We start from the raw sequence: 15,219 nt of genomic DNA on the forward strand, positions 1-15,219 counted from the left end.
GCTGAAAACATAGTTCATATGAGCATCAACATGTTGCAACAGAACTGAAATCCTGTCAATTTGCATAACTTGCATTTACCAACACAAAGTTCCTTTGGGGATTCACTTGTATTGATTTCTTATGCACAAAGACAGAAAGAAGAAGCAAATTTTAGCTGGTAAAAGAAATAATAGAACAGAAGAAATAAGAGACCTTACAAACATAACAGAAGTACTAAGAGTGTGTCTTAAATCTTAACTAAGGTGCATAAAAGAAGAGTTTCTACTTTATGTAAAATGTTCCACTATCTGTTTTTGTGAAGAAATTGGTTCCATACAAACTAAATACATTATTAAAACACTTCCTATGCACCCTGTAGCATGTTTCACTTAGTTCTTTTAATCAATACATGATGCTTGTTTCTTTATTTTACTCTGATTTGCAGATAAATATGCCTTGGAAGAATCAACATTAACCCATAAAGACCCAGTGCTACTTTTGTGGCAATTCCAAAATAGTTCTTTCTTTATATTTAACTTTTCTTAAGTGATTTATCACCATTTTCTCTAATATTATACTCTGTATTTAGCATTTTTAAGTGAAAATCAGGTATTTTCCTATATTTAATTTACGAATCATGTAGATGTTTATAAAAGCTGAGATTAAAGTTGAAGGTTGTTTTATCAGAAACACAGAAAACTGAAGAAAATGTGACTTTTTCAGTAAAATATGTCATTAACTGAATATAACCCAAGCGTCTCCATCCACTGTGATTTACCAACACAAAGTTCTTTTGGGGATTCACTTCTATTGATTTCTTATGCACAAAGACATAAATAAGACCTCTAAGCAAATTTTAACCGGTAAAAGAAATAATAAACAGAAGAAATAAGAGACCTTACAAAAATAACAGAAGTACTAAGAGTGTGTCTTAAATCTTAACTAAGGTGCATAAAAGAAGAGTTTCTACTTTATGTAAAATGTTCCACTATCTGTTTTTGTGAAGAAATTGGTTCCATACAAACTAAATACATTATTAAAACACTTCCTATGCACCCTGTAGCATGTTTCACTTAGTTCTTTTAATCAATACATGATGCTTGTTTCTTTATTTTACTCTGATTTGCAGATAAATATGCCTTGGAAGAATCAACATTAACCCATAAAGACCCAGTGCTACTTTTGTGGCAATTCCAAAATAGTTCTTTCTTTATATTTAACTTTTCTTAAGTGATTTATCACCATTTTCTCTAATATTATACTCTGTGTTTAGCATTTTTAAGTGAAAATCAGGTATTTTCCTATATTTAATTTACGAATCATGTAGATGTTTATAAAAGCTGAGATTAAAGTTGAAGGTTGTTTTATCAGAAACACAGAAAACTGAAGAAAATGTGACTTTTTCAGTAAAATATGTCATTAACTGAATATAACCCAAGCGTCTCCATCCACTGTGATTTACCAACACAAAGTTCTTTTGGGGATTCACTTCTATTGATTTCTTATGCACAAAGACATAAATAAGACCTCTAAGCAAATTTTAACCGGTAAAAGAAATAATAAACAGAAGAAATAAGAGACCTTACAAAAATAACAGAAGTACTAAGAGTGTGTCTTAAATCTTAACTAAGGTGCATAAAAGAAGAGTTTCTACTTTATGTAAAATGTTCCACTATCTGTTTTTGTGAAGAAATTGGTTCCATACAAACTAAATACATTATTAAAACACTTCCTATGCACCCTGTAGCATGTTTCACTTAGTTCTTTTAATCAATACATGATGCTTGTTTCTTTATTTTACTCTGATTTGCAGATAAATATGCCTTGGAAGAATCAACATTAACCCATAAAGACCCAGTGCTACTTTTGTGGCAATTCCAAAATAGTTCTTTCTTTATATTTAACTTTTCTTAAGTGATTTATCACCATTTTCTCTAATATTATACTCTGTGTTTAGCATTTTTAAGTGAAAATCAGGTATTTTCCTATATTTAATTTACGAATCATGTAGATGTTTATAAAAGCTGAGATTAAAGTTGAAGGTTGTTTTATCAGAAACACAGAAAACTGAAGAAAATGTGACTTTTTCAGTAAAATATGTCATTAACTGAATATAACCCAAGCGTCTCCATCCACTGTGATTTACCAACACAAAGTTCTTTTGGGGATTCACTTCTATTGATTTCTTATGCACAAAGACATAAATAAGACCTCGAAGCAAATTTTAGCAGATTTATATATAGCACTTTTTGCGGAAATATAATGAAATCAGAAATAAAATAGGCTACATAGGCAAAAAAACCCAAAAAAACACAGCTACACACACAGACACAGGCATAAAAATATAAAACCGAATGGTCATAAAAACTACTTCTAACGAAAAGTCTAAACAAGAACATCTTCACTTGCTTTTTAAGACTCAATCGAGTTTTAGACATCAGTTCTCCAATTGCCACTGGAATAATCCCGCTCGTGCAGCTGTAACATCACACAACAAAATGAAAATGATCTAAAAGTGAAACGCACGAGACGAAAACGACACGACAAGAACAGCAAGAATCCGTAAAAAACGTCGACATCAGAGTAGTTCAGCATGTATTTGTACAAATCTGGGTCCTGAGGAGACGTCTCAGGCTGAAACAGTAAAAAAACAAAAGCTAAATAAACAATGATTTAAACCCACCACGGGCACAAATAAACACTGTGTAAATCATAAAGACGCTGTGTTTGTCTGCCATATGTTTGTAGCTGCGTGCTCTGTTGTGTCGATGACATCTCAGCGGGAATTATTGATAGACTGATATGGAATCGGGTGTGAAAGACGTAAGATGATGCAGTGCAGTGGAGCCTCGTAATCTGTTTGTTTATTCTATTATGAAGCATTTCCCGCACCCATACAGAGAAATCCGAAATGTAAACTGTTTTTCTGCACACTTCAGTGATCTGTGTTTCTTGTGCTGCTGCTAAAGCTCCTTTTTTATTTGTTTTTTGTTTGTTTTTTTACACTACGGGCCTCTTTGGAATGCGACAGGGATGGAGAATGAGCCTCAGCAGCAGCAACAGCATCACTTGGAGATGTACAACCTGTGTCATTGCATAAGAATCCACATGGGAGTCACTTCACAAACAGGCGAAAACCGACCAAAAATCGCCCAAATTCTGCCAGGATATGAGTAACTTGCAGTGCTGTTGCCTCATATCTGTCTCTGAGCTGTGTGGAAAAACTAGTCATCATCTAGTATCATCTGAAATGAGTGTCATAACGCGTCCTTGTGTATGTCAAGGCAAAGGATTCCAAAGAATACTGAATACAGATAAGGTATTTCACTTGTCAAAGATGCACCTTTTGTGCTGTCGCTGATCTCTGCAGGTGGATTGAAAACATTTATATTTACATTTATGCATTTGGCAGATGCTTTTTTCCAAAATGACTTACAGGGGAAGATAAACAATTAAGTGCTTTCTCTCTACGTTTTTTTGTAAAGCACTTTAAAACAACCACAGCGGACCAAAGTGCTGTACAGAAGAATAAATAAAAGCCAAAATAAAAGAATAAATAAATAAAGACATAAAACAGCTGTACAATTTAAAACAAAAAACCGTCGAAGAATAAAAAAAAAAGAATAAAATACATGAAAAAAGACATGAAACTACTGTACAATTAAAAAGCAGTGTCGTACAGAAGAATAAAAAAGCAAAATAACAGAATAGAAGACAAGAACAGATTAAAAAAAGACATAAAACAGCTGTACAATACAAAAAACTGTTGTACAGAACAATAAAAAAGCAACATAAAAGAATAAAATACAAGAATAAAAACTTAAAACAGCTGTACAATTAAAAAAAAAGTGTCATACGGAAGAATAAAAAAGCAAAATAATAGAATAAAATTCAAGAATAGACATGAAACCACTGTAGAATTAAAAAAAAAACAAAAACCAAAAACCTGTCGTACGGAAGAATAAAAAAGCAAAATAATAGAACAAAATACAAGAATGAAGACATAAAACCACTGTACAATTTAAAAAAAAAAAAACAGTGTCGTGCAGAAGAATAAAAAAGCAAAAATAAAAGAATAAAATACAAGAATAAAGACATAAAACTGCTGTACAATGAAAAAAAAAAAAAAAAATAGTGTCGTACAGAAGAATAAAAAAGCAAAAAAAAAAGAATAAAATACAAGAATAAAGACATAAAACTGCTGTACAATTTAAAAAAAAAAAAAATAGTGTTGTACAGAAGAATAAAAAAGTAAAAATAAAAGAATAAAATACAAGAATAAAGACATAAAACTGCTGTACAATTTAAAAAAAAACAAAAAACAAAAGTGTCGTACAGAAGAATAAAAAAGCAAAAATAAAAGAATAAAATACAAGAATAAAGACATAAAACTGCTGTACAATTTAAAACAAAAACAAAAAAACCCTGTCGTACAGAATAAAAAACAAAATAAAAGAATAAAATACATGAATAAAGACATGAAACTACTGTACAATTAAAAAGCAGTGTCGTACAGAAGAATAAAAAAGCAAAACAATAGAATAAAAGACAAGAATAGATTAAAAAAAGACATAAAACAGCTGTACAATAAAAAAAAACAAAAAAAAAACTGTCGTACAGAAGAATAAAAAAAGCAACTTAAAAGAATAAAATACAAGAAAAAAAACATAAAATAGCTGTTTAATTTTAAAAAATAAAAAAAACCCAAAACAGTGTATTACGGAAGATGAAAAAAGCTAAATAATAGAAAAAAATTCAAAAATAAAGTTATAAAAATGCTGTACAACTTAAAAAAAAGTGTCGTACGGACGAATAAAAAAGCAAAATAATAGAATAAAATGCAAGAATAAAGACATAAAACAGCTGTAGAATAAAAAACAGTGTCATACAGAAGAATAAAAAAGCAAAATAAAAGAATAAAATACAAGAATAAAGACCTAAAACAGCTGTACATTAAAAAAAAAAAAAAAAAGTGCAGTGCAAAAGAATAAAAAAGCAAAATAACACAAAAAATACTTTTGTCTTAAAATGCTTAAAATTTCTTCTAATCTTGATTCATTATATCATACTTAAAATACACTATATGGACAAAAGTATTTGTAAGCCAAGGTAACAATTTACACAAAACTAACCAATGCAATGATATTTATCACAATATAAAAATATATCATGACATTTTGTTGACAAATTGTTTTGATTCCCAGACCGCTGTTAGAAAAGAAACACCTGAATTCAACGTGTCTACATACTTTTGTCCATATAGTGTGTTTTAAGTTTTGTCCTGTCGCTGATCTCTGCAGGTGGATTCAAAACATTTATATTTACATTTATGCATTTGGCAGATGCTTTTTTCCAAAATGACTTACAGGGGAAGATAAACAATTAAGTGCTTTCTCTCTACTTTTTTTTGTAAAGCACTTTAAAACAACCACAGCGGACCAAAGTGCTGTACAGAAAAATAAATAAAAAACAAAATAAAGGACTAAAGACATAAAACAGCGGTACAATTAAACAGTGTCGTACAGAAGCATAAAAAAGCAAAATAAAAGAATAAAATACAAGAATAGACATAAAACAGCTGTACAATTCCAAAGCAGTGTCGTACAGAAGAATAAAAAAACAAAACAAATGAAAAAATACAAGAATAAACACATAAAACTGCTGTATAATTAAAAAACAGTGTCATACAGAAGAATAAAAAAGCAAAATAAAAGAATAAAATACAAGAATAAACATAAAACTGCTGTATAATTAAAAACAGTGTTGTACAGAAGTATGAAAAAGAGAAATAACAGAATAAAAATGCAAGAATAGATTAAAAAGACAAAACAGCTGTAGAATAAAAAACAGTGTTGTACAGAAGAATTAAAAAGCAAAATAATGTAATAAAATACAAAAATAAAGACAAGACAGCTGTACAATTAAAAAAAAACAAAAAAAAAACAAAAAAAGTGTCGTTCTGAAGAAAAACAAAGCAAAATAATAGAATAAAATACAATAATAGATTAAAAGTCACAAAACAGCTGTACAATTTAAAAAAAAAAACAAAACTGTTCTACAGAAGAATAAAAAATGATTGATTGATTGATTACCAGTGGCGGCTGCTCGTCTTTCAGACAGGGGAAACTCATTGTCGGCTTACATAAAAAAAAAGTCAAGTTATTTAAACATACATTCGTCCCTCCGTTCCTTTTTAAGAAAATGGTCAGTGACTTTATCGTACCAAGTAAACAAGAAAACGTTGAAATTATGTTAAATTGAAACAAGGAAGTCCAATGAGTGTGTTTTATTTACAGTGCAAGAAATGAACGAGTAATTTCGTAGTGGTTTCTCTCTGATTTCACAGCAGAATGTGCGACGGTATTAAACTGAACTGTGTCAGTGAAGGAGTAGATCTGAAAATAGCTGTCAATCAAACAGGATTCAGCCTTTCAGCTGATCCTCCAATCAGCACATGGAATCCCGGCGTCCAGCCCGGCCGAGCTCCGCCCACAGCTCCATTCACCCCCAGAGACGCCGGGCGTCCGGGGGCGGAACACCATTGTGGCATTTATCCAATTACCGTCCAGTTTTGAGGCAATGAAAAAAAACTGTTCCACTCAGTCCCATTGAAGTGCATGGACGCTGAGAGTCTACGGACAAATGCACTGAGCAGAGATGGAATGAGAAAACAGAGACACGGGAATGGAGGAGAAGTGAACAACATGGAGTCTGTGATTTGTGATAAAACTGATTCTGAACGAACTCGTCTGTGAGATGAACGTGTTCTAACACATTTGTAGTCAATGAAATGTCAACACAACCGAACATATTTAACCATTTAACTTTCATGATTTTAGGGGAAGCTGAGCTTCCTTTGCAGTCTGTGAAAAATCACCACTGCTGATTACATAGTTACACATGTGCTTTCTTGTGATAGAAATATCTATTTTTTTAGTCTTGTTGCATAATGTGGAATATTTCAACTTACTTCTAGCTTTAAATACTTAAAAATTTTTGAATCTCGATTCATTATATCATAATTAAAATACACTATATGGACAAAAGTATTTGGCATTAAGGATTTTGGATGCAATTTACACACAACTAACTAATGCAATGAAATGTATGACAATATAAAAGTATGTTATAACATTTGTCATTATTGTTTTGAATCCCAGACCCCTGTTGGAACAGAAACACCTGAATTCAACGTGTCCACATACTTTTGTCCATATAGTGTATTTTAAGTTTTGTCCTGTCGCTGATCTCTGCAGGTGGATTAAGAGAAAACATGGTATTTTAAGGATTTTAAGGGTTTAAGGACAATATTACTGATTACATATTTACACATGTGCTTTCTTGTGATAGAAATGTGATATTTCAGTTTTTCTTTTTTAATAAATTAGCAAAAATGTCTACAATTCTGTTTTTTTTCTTTCAAAATTGGGTGTTGTGTGTACATTAACGAGGAAAAAAATTTAATTTAATGATTTTAGTAAATGGCTGCAATATAATAGGATGAAATACCTACTGTAAATTCAGTGGGAAGCCACTTATTATCAACTGGATTGTGTAATATCAATTAGTTTTTTTTTTTGTTGTTCTGTGTTTATACCTACTGTTTACATATCCAAGTTCTAAATACCGGTCCTTCTGTCTTTCTTCAGGGTGTCCTGGTTTGGTTTGAGGGGGTTCCTGGTCTGCAGTGGACTGACACATGATGATATCTGCGCTGTTCACATGATTTCAGTAAGTAATGAATTCATTATTTTTTACAGTGTGCTGCTACCTCTAATGGTCTTCTGTGAGGTTCTGTGAAAGACGATAAAAAATGTAATTGTAGAGATATGAACTGGATTTACTTATGTGACCACTAGAGGGAGTGGTGGTCTCCCATGATGAGGAAAACTAAAAACCACCAAAGTGTCAAAAAGTAACCAGATGGGATGAGAACCATTAAGAAACAACTTTTAGATTCAAAGAAAAGAAGTGATAAAAATAGAAGCTGTTGTTTTCTCCACTGTAAATGTAAAGAATGGAGTTTGATGCTAAAATGGCAGCATTTCTTCTACACAGGTGAGTTTGATTCTGAGTCTTATGAAGGTAAAATTATTATGGGATGTTCTTATCTTTGCTAAGTTGCCGTTTGTTGATACTCAGTTCAGACTAAACCGTGACAGTTCTGACCTTGTTTGTTGGATTCAAACAGATCTTTAGTTCAGCTACTGACAACACAAACCGAACGGAAAACAGATGATTAGTGGTTTTACTGTGGCTGTTTTCAGTCTAAAAACAGAGCTAAGCTAACAGAGCTAAGCTAATGGAGCTATAATGTAAACTATCAGCTGATGTGACAATTAGAAGACAATGTTTTTATGTTCGACTGTTAAAATAAGCGTCTAAGTTTTAGTTTGAAGAAGAAAACTTGCTGATAATACAGATGTGTGTAAATTGATACAGTCTGTGGATACATAGGGTTGATTCGCTGGTGGTTTTGGTTCTAAGGGGGTTCTGGTACCAGACTATGGCAACACAAACCAAACAGAAAACAGATGATTAGTGGTTTTACTGTCGCTGTTTTCAGTCTAAAAACAGAGCTAAGCTAACAGAGCTTTAATGTAAACTATCAGCTGATGTGACGATTATAAGACGGTGTTTTTATGTTCGATTGTTAAAATAAGCGTCTATGAATTTTAGTATGAAGAAGACAACTTGATGATACCATAATACGGATGTGTATAAACTGATACAGCCTATTGATACATAGAGTTGATTCGCTGATGGTTTTGGTTCTAAGGGGGTTCTGGTACCAGACTATCGCAACACAAACTGTACAGAAAACAGATGATTAGTGGTTTTACTGTGGCTTTTTTCAGTTAAAAAATAGAGCTAAGCTAACAGAGCTAAGCTAACAGAGCTTTAATGTAAACTATCAGCTGATGTGACGATTATAAGACGGTGTTTTTATGTTCGATTGTTAAAATAAGCGTCTATGAATTTTAGTTTGAAGAAGACAACTTGATGATACCATAATACAGATGTGTATAAACTGATACAGCCTATTGATACATAGAGTTGGTTCGCTGATGGTTTTGGTTCTAAGGGGGTTCTGGTACCAGACTATCGCAACACAAACTGTACAGAAAACAGATGATTAGTGGTTTTACTGTGGCTTTTTTCAGTTAAAAAATAGAGCTAAGCTAACAGAGCTAAGCTAGCAGAGCTATAATGTAAACTATCTGCTGATGTGAAGATTATGATAGTGTTTTTATGTTTGACTGTTAAAATAAGCGTCTAAGTTTAGTTTGAAGAAGAAACTTGATGATACTGTAATGCAGATGTGTATAAACTGATACCGTCTGTGGATACATAGGGTTGATTCGCTGGTGGTTTTGGTTCTAAGGGGGTTCTGGTACCAGACTATGGCAACACAAACCAAACAGAAAACAGATGATTAGTGGTTTTACTGTGGCTGTTTTCAGTCTAGAAATAGAGCTAAGCTAACAGAGCTAAGCTAACGAAGCTATAATGTAAACTATCAGCTGATGTGACAATTAGAAGACAGTGTTTTTATTTTCAATTGTTAAAATAAGCGTCTAAAAGTTTTACTTTGAAGAAGAAATCTTGATGATAAAACAGATGTGTGTAAACTGATACCGTCTGTGGATACATAAGGTTGATTCGCTGGTGGTTTTGGTTCTAAGGGGGTTCTGGTACCAGACTATGGCAACACAAACCAAACAGAAAACAGATGATTAGTGGTTTTACTGTGGCTGTTTTCAGTCTAAAAACAGAGCTAAGCTAACAGAGCTAAGCTAATGGAGCTATAATGTAAACTATCAGCTGATGTGAATATTTTTCACAGTGTTTTTGTGTTTGACTGTTAAAATAAGCGTCTATAAGTTTTAGTTTGAAGAAGAAAACTTGATTATAATACAGATGTGTGTAAACTGATACAGTCTGTGGATACATAGGGTTGATTCGCTGGTGGTTTTGGTTCTAAGGGGGTTCTGGTACCAGACTATGGCAACACAAACCAAACAGAAAACAGATGATTAGTGGTTTTGCTGTGGCTGTTTTCAGTCTAAAAACAGAGCTAAGCTAACAGAGCTAAGCTAATGGAGCTATAATGTAAACTATCAGCTGATGTGAATATTTTTCACAGTGTTTTTGTGTTTGACTGTTAAAATAAGCATCTATAAGTTTTAGTTTGAAGAAGAAAACTTGATGATACTGTAATACAGTTGTGTGGAAACTGTGACGATAATACAGATGTGTATAAACTGATACCGTCTGTGGATACATAGGGTTGATTCGCTGGTGGTTTTGGTTCTAAGGGGGTTCTGGTACCAGACTATAGCAACACAAACCAAACAGAAAACAGATGGTTAGTGGTTTTACTGTGGCTGTTTTCAGTCTAAAAACAGAGCTAAGCTAACAGAGCTAAGCTAACAGAGCTATAATGTAAACTATCAGCTGATGTGACGATTATAAGACAATGTTTTTATGTTCGATTGTTAAAATAAGTGTCTATAAGTTTTAGTTTGAAGAAGAAAACTTGATAATACCATAATACAGATGTGTATAAACTGATGCACTCTGTGGATGCATAGGGTTGATTCGCTGGTGGTTTTGGTTCTAAGGGGGTTCTGGTACCAGACTATAGCAACACAAACCAAACAGAAAACAGATGATTAGTTATTTTACTGTGGCTGTTTTCAGTCTAAAAACAGAGCTAAGCTAACAGAGCTAAGCTAACGGAGCTATAATGTAAACTATCAGCTGATGTGAAGATTATGACAGTGTTTTTGTGTTGGACTGTTAAAATAAGCATCTATAAGTTCTGGTTTGATGAAGAAAACTTGATGATACCACACTGCAGATGTGTGTAACTCATGAGTTTTATACTGTATTCACTGACTGATACAGTCTGTGGGTACATGGGGTTGATTCGCTGGTGGTTTTGGTTCTAAGTGGGTTCTGGTACCAGATTATGGCTACGTTCAGACAGCAGGTTTTAATGCACAATTTTGATTTTTTTGGTGAAATCCAATTTTTTTTGTGTGTGTGCTCATCCATATTACACATTAAATGCGACTTCTATCAAGTTTTGAGTCTGAACTGAATGCGACCCTGAAGTGACGTAATACGTGACCACGCAGGCATGCACTGTGTTTATGGAAGGAAGTCTGTTTTTTCCTGGGACGCAGAATTGTGACTTAAGTGAAGTAGTAGTTTATTCGGTTCGTTAATTACTTTAAACAACAAACAAAAACAACGTATCTCATCACACTTAAATCAGACGTAATCACCTAAAGAGGAACATTTTTTGTTGAATTCAAGCAAAAAAAAAAAACAAAAACTGCCAATGGAACAAGTGAAAATGCTCTTGGTCAGATTAGTTGAAATCAGATTTTGCAGATCTGTTGTCTATAAATCAGTTCTTCTATCTCACTGTAAAGTTCCTCTTTAGGTGATTCTGTCTGATTTTAGGTGTGATGAGATATTTGGACTAGAAATGAGACAAATACACTTGGTCAGAGTTAGATTTTTGCAGTGTGAGCGTCCACTGTGTTCACTGATATGCAACTAAAACAATCAAATTAGGGATGTCCGATACCGGCTTTTTTGCCAAAAACCAATATGCTGATGTTGTCCAGTGCTTAACTTCCGATTCCGATATCTACCGATACCGCTGCCAATATATGTGGGATATTAAACTAATTTTAAGTAACATCACATACAGGGTGGGGAAGCAAAATTTACAATATTTTGAGGCAGGGATTGAAAGACAGTGTATGACCAATTAGTTTATTGAAAGTCCATGAGAATTTATTTGTTACAAGAAATGTACATAATAGAAAATGTTTTTATTCTATGTGTCCTCCTTCTTTCTCAATAACTGCCTTCACACGCTTCCTGAAACTTGCGCAAGTGTTCCTCAAATATTCGGGTGACAACTTCTCCCATTCTTCTTTAATAGTATCTTTAAGAAAGTCGACATTGCTGTGTGATGTTCTGTTGGTAGCATGTTCTAAAACGTCCCAAATAGCAGAATCCAGAGGGTTTAGATCTGGGCTAGAAGGCGGCCATAAACATGATTCCCAAAAATTGCTAAGTTGGATTTGTTGCTGTTGTCAACAAGTGTTTTGGTGTTCTTGTGTAAGATTTTAACTTCAAATCCTATTTTACTGCATTTCTAACGCTCTTGTTGTCTACCTCAAGTTCAGTTGCCATTTTTCTCACGGATTTGGTTGGATCCTTTAGGATTTTGGATTGGAGAGCTTTAATAAAAGCTTTGGTACGTTTTTTGTTGCTTCCTCCACTTCCAGACTTTCTCGTAATAGTTTTGCTCATAGTCATTCTCTTCTTTCCATTCTAAACAGTCTTTATGGACACTCCAACTATTTTTGAAATCTCCTTTGGTGTGACGAGTGCATTCAGCAAATCACACACTCTTTGACGTTTGCTTTCCTGATTACTCATATGGGCAAAAGTTTCTGAAAAGGTATGGATAATAGTGTTAGGTATGATTATGACATCAATATATGTTTGGTTTCAAAACATTGACGTAGTGCCTGCTGAGAAAAAAACAACTAAATGTTCATTGTAAATTTTGCTCCCCTACCCTGTATCTCCTGTCATGGAATTAACACATCATGCCTAATTTTATTGCGATGCCCCATTGGATGCATTCTCAATGCAACAAGGCTTTCAAAAATGTAACACTGTCTGTGCAAAGAATACATACTTCAACTTAAGTTGTGAAAAAAAATGCCATATTTACTTATTTTCTCTCCCTCCCTCCATGAGTCTGTTACAGTGTGGCAACTCTACTGTACAACTTTGAAAACTGCACATTTCTTTCAGCTACAAACAATGCTTTCGTTTACGTGTCGGTAAATGCCGGCGAAATCAAGGCATTATTTTATCGGTTTTAATGACAGGCAAAAAAATCGATAACGATATTCACCGATATTACACTTTTATGCCAATATCGGGCCGATAATATCGGTGGGCAGATATTATTGGACATCCCTAAATAAAATCCATGAATATACAAGAGAACAGCTGCCCACTGGAGTGACCACTATGCATGAAAGGGTTAATATTAAAGTCATCTATAAAAAGCTGCTAAATTGAAAAAAAAAACTTTACATTATCTTTTAGTGAAAATTAGATTTTTTTTCCAAATGTAAGTGTTGTATAATGTCTTTCAACAGAGTCTGATAAGTTTTGTTCTTCCAGTTGAACAGAATAAGGCGTCTCACTGCTTTGACTTTTGTAGAACTGCAGTTTTATTTTTTTTGAATACTGTTTTTTTACCCCCTGTTGTGCCTTAAGATTTCCATAGAGACTATAGGCTGATTCATATATGATTTCCACTATGCCTTGCCAACACCTCTGTCCACCCCATGTAAATATGACCAGATCCATAGTTCCTTATTTAACCGAGTACATATTGGATTTTAAAGCAAGTATTGATGTTAGAATGTACTCTGTGTCCTTTCGTCTGCATATAAGGGGTCAGGGGGGCAGTTCAGGAGGTGTTTTAATGGAAAATGTTCATATTCTAATGTCGGTTACCATGGTTACCACATACACACCATCTGTCCTCCTCAGATTACACATTTGACATTATCGTTTACAGCTGCTCTTCAGACTAACCGCTTCATAAAATGCAAATGTAGGAGCATTTCCTGTTCCTTTAAACTCCTCGGTCTATACATCTCTGCATGCTGTAAAAGAAGTCACCACTAGAGGGCAACCTCAACACACAGAACCGGTAGAATGATTTCTCAGTGGGATCGGATCCTCAGTGTCGCCAAAGGTGGTCACATCCACATCATAGTTAGTGTCAGTCACAGCGGAAATGTTCACTGTGAAATGGCAGCGTCTCTAATGTGCACTATTTAGGCTCGGCTGCCGGGGGAAAGTGTTTGGGTTTCTTCTGCGTCACCTTCATCGTGTCAACAAGTCGTGAATAGACACAAGTGGAGTGTATTTTGGACGGAAGCCTATGAAAGCAATTAAAGCGAACACATTGTGTCTAATGGTGCAGAGCTATGAATAGGTGGATATCTTTGTCATGGGTGTGTTTCTGCTCCTGAATGTGTCAGGTGTGTTTGGAGAGGACAATAAGAAACAGAGGTTCCTTCCAAACACTGGAGGTGTCTGCTGTTGTCAGAGGCCGCCCAGATAGCAAATATTTTGGCAGTATTATGGCATACATCTGGAATTTTTGGCTTTCTTTTGGCATTATGAAAACCTTTTGGCTCAACTACGGTATGATTCAGGTTATCCATAACACTGGTCAACAACAAATTTATTGTTGAAGTTTTTGAGGTGATTTAGGATCATTTTGGTGTGCTGAATCCAAAAATCACATTAATTTTGCTCAATCAGGTCAACTTTCTGAACTATTCTACATATTGGCTTTTTGACATTTTTGCTTACATTTATGGGCATTTTCACATCATATGATACAAAATTCTTTCATATTTTTTGTAATAAACGAGTTCTGAAGATTTTACTTTTGCCAATTTATGATTGTTTTTTTTTTTTAATATTACAGGTGAATGAAATGGCTTCGACTAGAAGATCTCGCAAAAAATAAGCCTGACGTATTCTGCTACATGTGCGCTGAATACACCATTGTACCTAACAGGAATCAAGTCACAAGTTTCATAAAGTGTGCTTACCAATCTTATTTTGGTATTAATTATTATATTTTGTGAGAAAGAGAAGATCAAATTTTTCCAAATCAAATTAGCAAAAAAAAAACCTGACCTGATTGGAGAAAAACAGATGTCATTTTTGGATTTAGCGGTGCAAAATGGTCCGAATTCAGTTGAAAAAACCTAGACAACTTGCAAAATAACATTTTTTGTAACCCAGTGTAATAGAAATGGAGGCATCAGCAATAAATGGCTGAGTTCTGGCATATGTGTGGTTAACCAAAAGACTGGGCAAAGAGTGGGATCACGTGTAAGGATGGTATGGTTATTCCATATATGGAGGTGTTTTGGTTGTGTTTTGGCATATTTCTGTAAAGCCAAAACACTGTGCAAAGAGCGGGAATTTCTACCCAGAAGAAAACCCCACTTCATTTTAAAAGCATGATCAACACAAATTTGGGTGAATTTTGGCCTCTCTTTTGGTCAGTTTTGGCTACTTTTTTGGCTGGATTATGGTGATTTTGGGCTTTTCTGGGACAATTATGGCTATATTTTGGAAGTCTGCAATTTCCGCTTTTC

Source organism: Sphaeramia orbicularis, chromosome 19, assembly GCF_902148855.1.
Source record: "Sphaeramia orbicularis chromosome 19, fSphaOr1.1, whole genome shotgun sequence".
NCBI lineage: Eukaryota > Metazoa > Chordata > Actinopteri > Kurtiformes > Apogonidae > Sphaeramia > Sphaeramia orbicularis.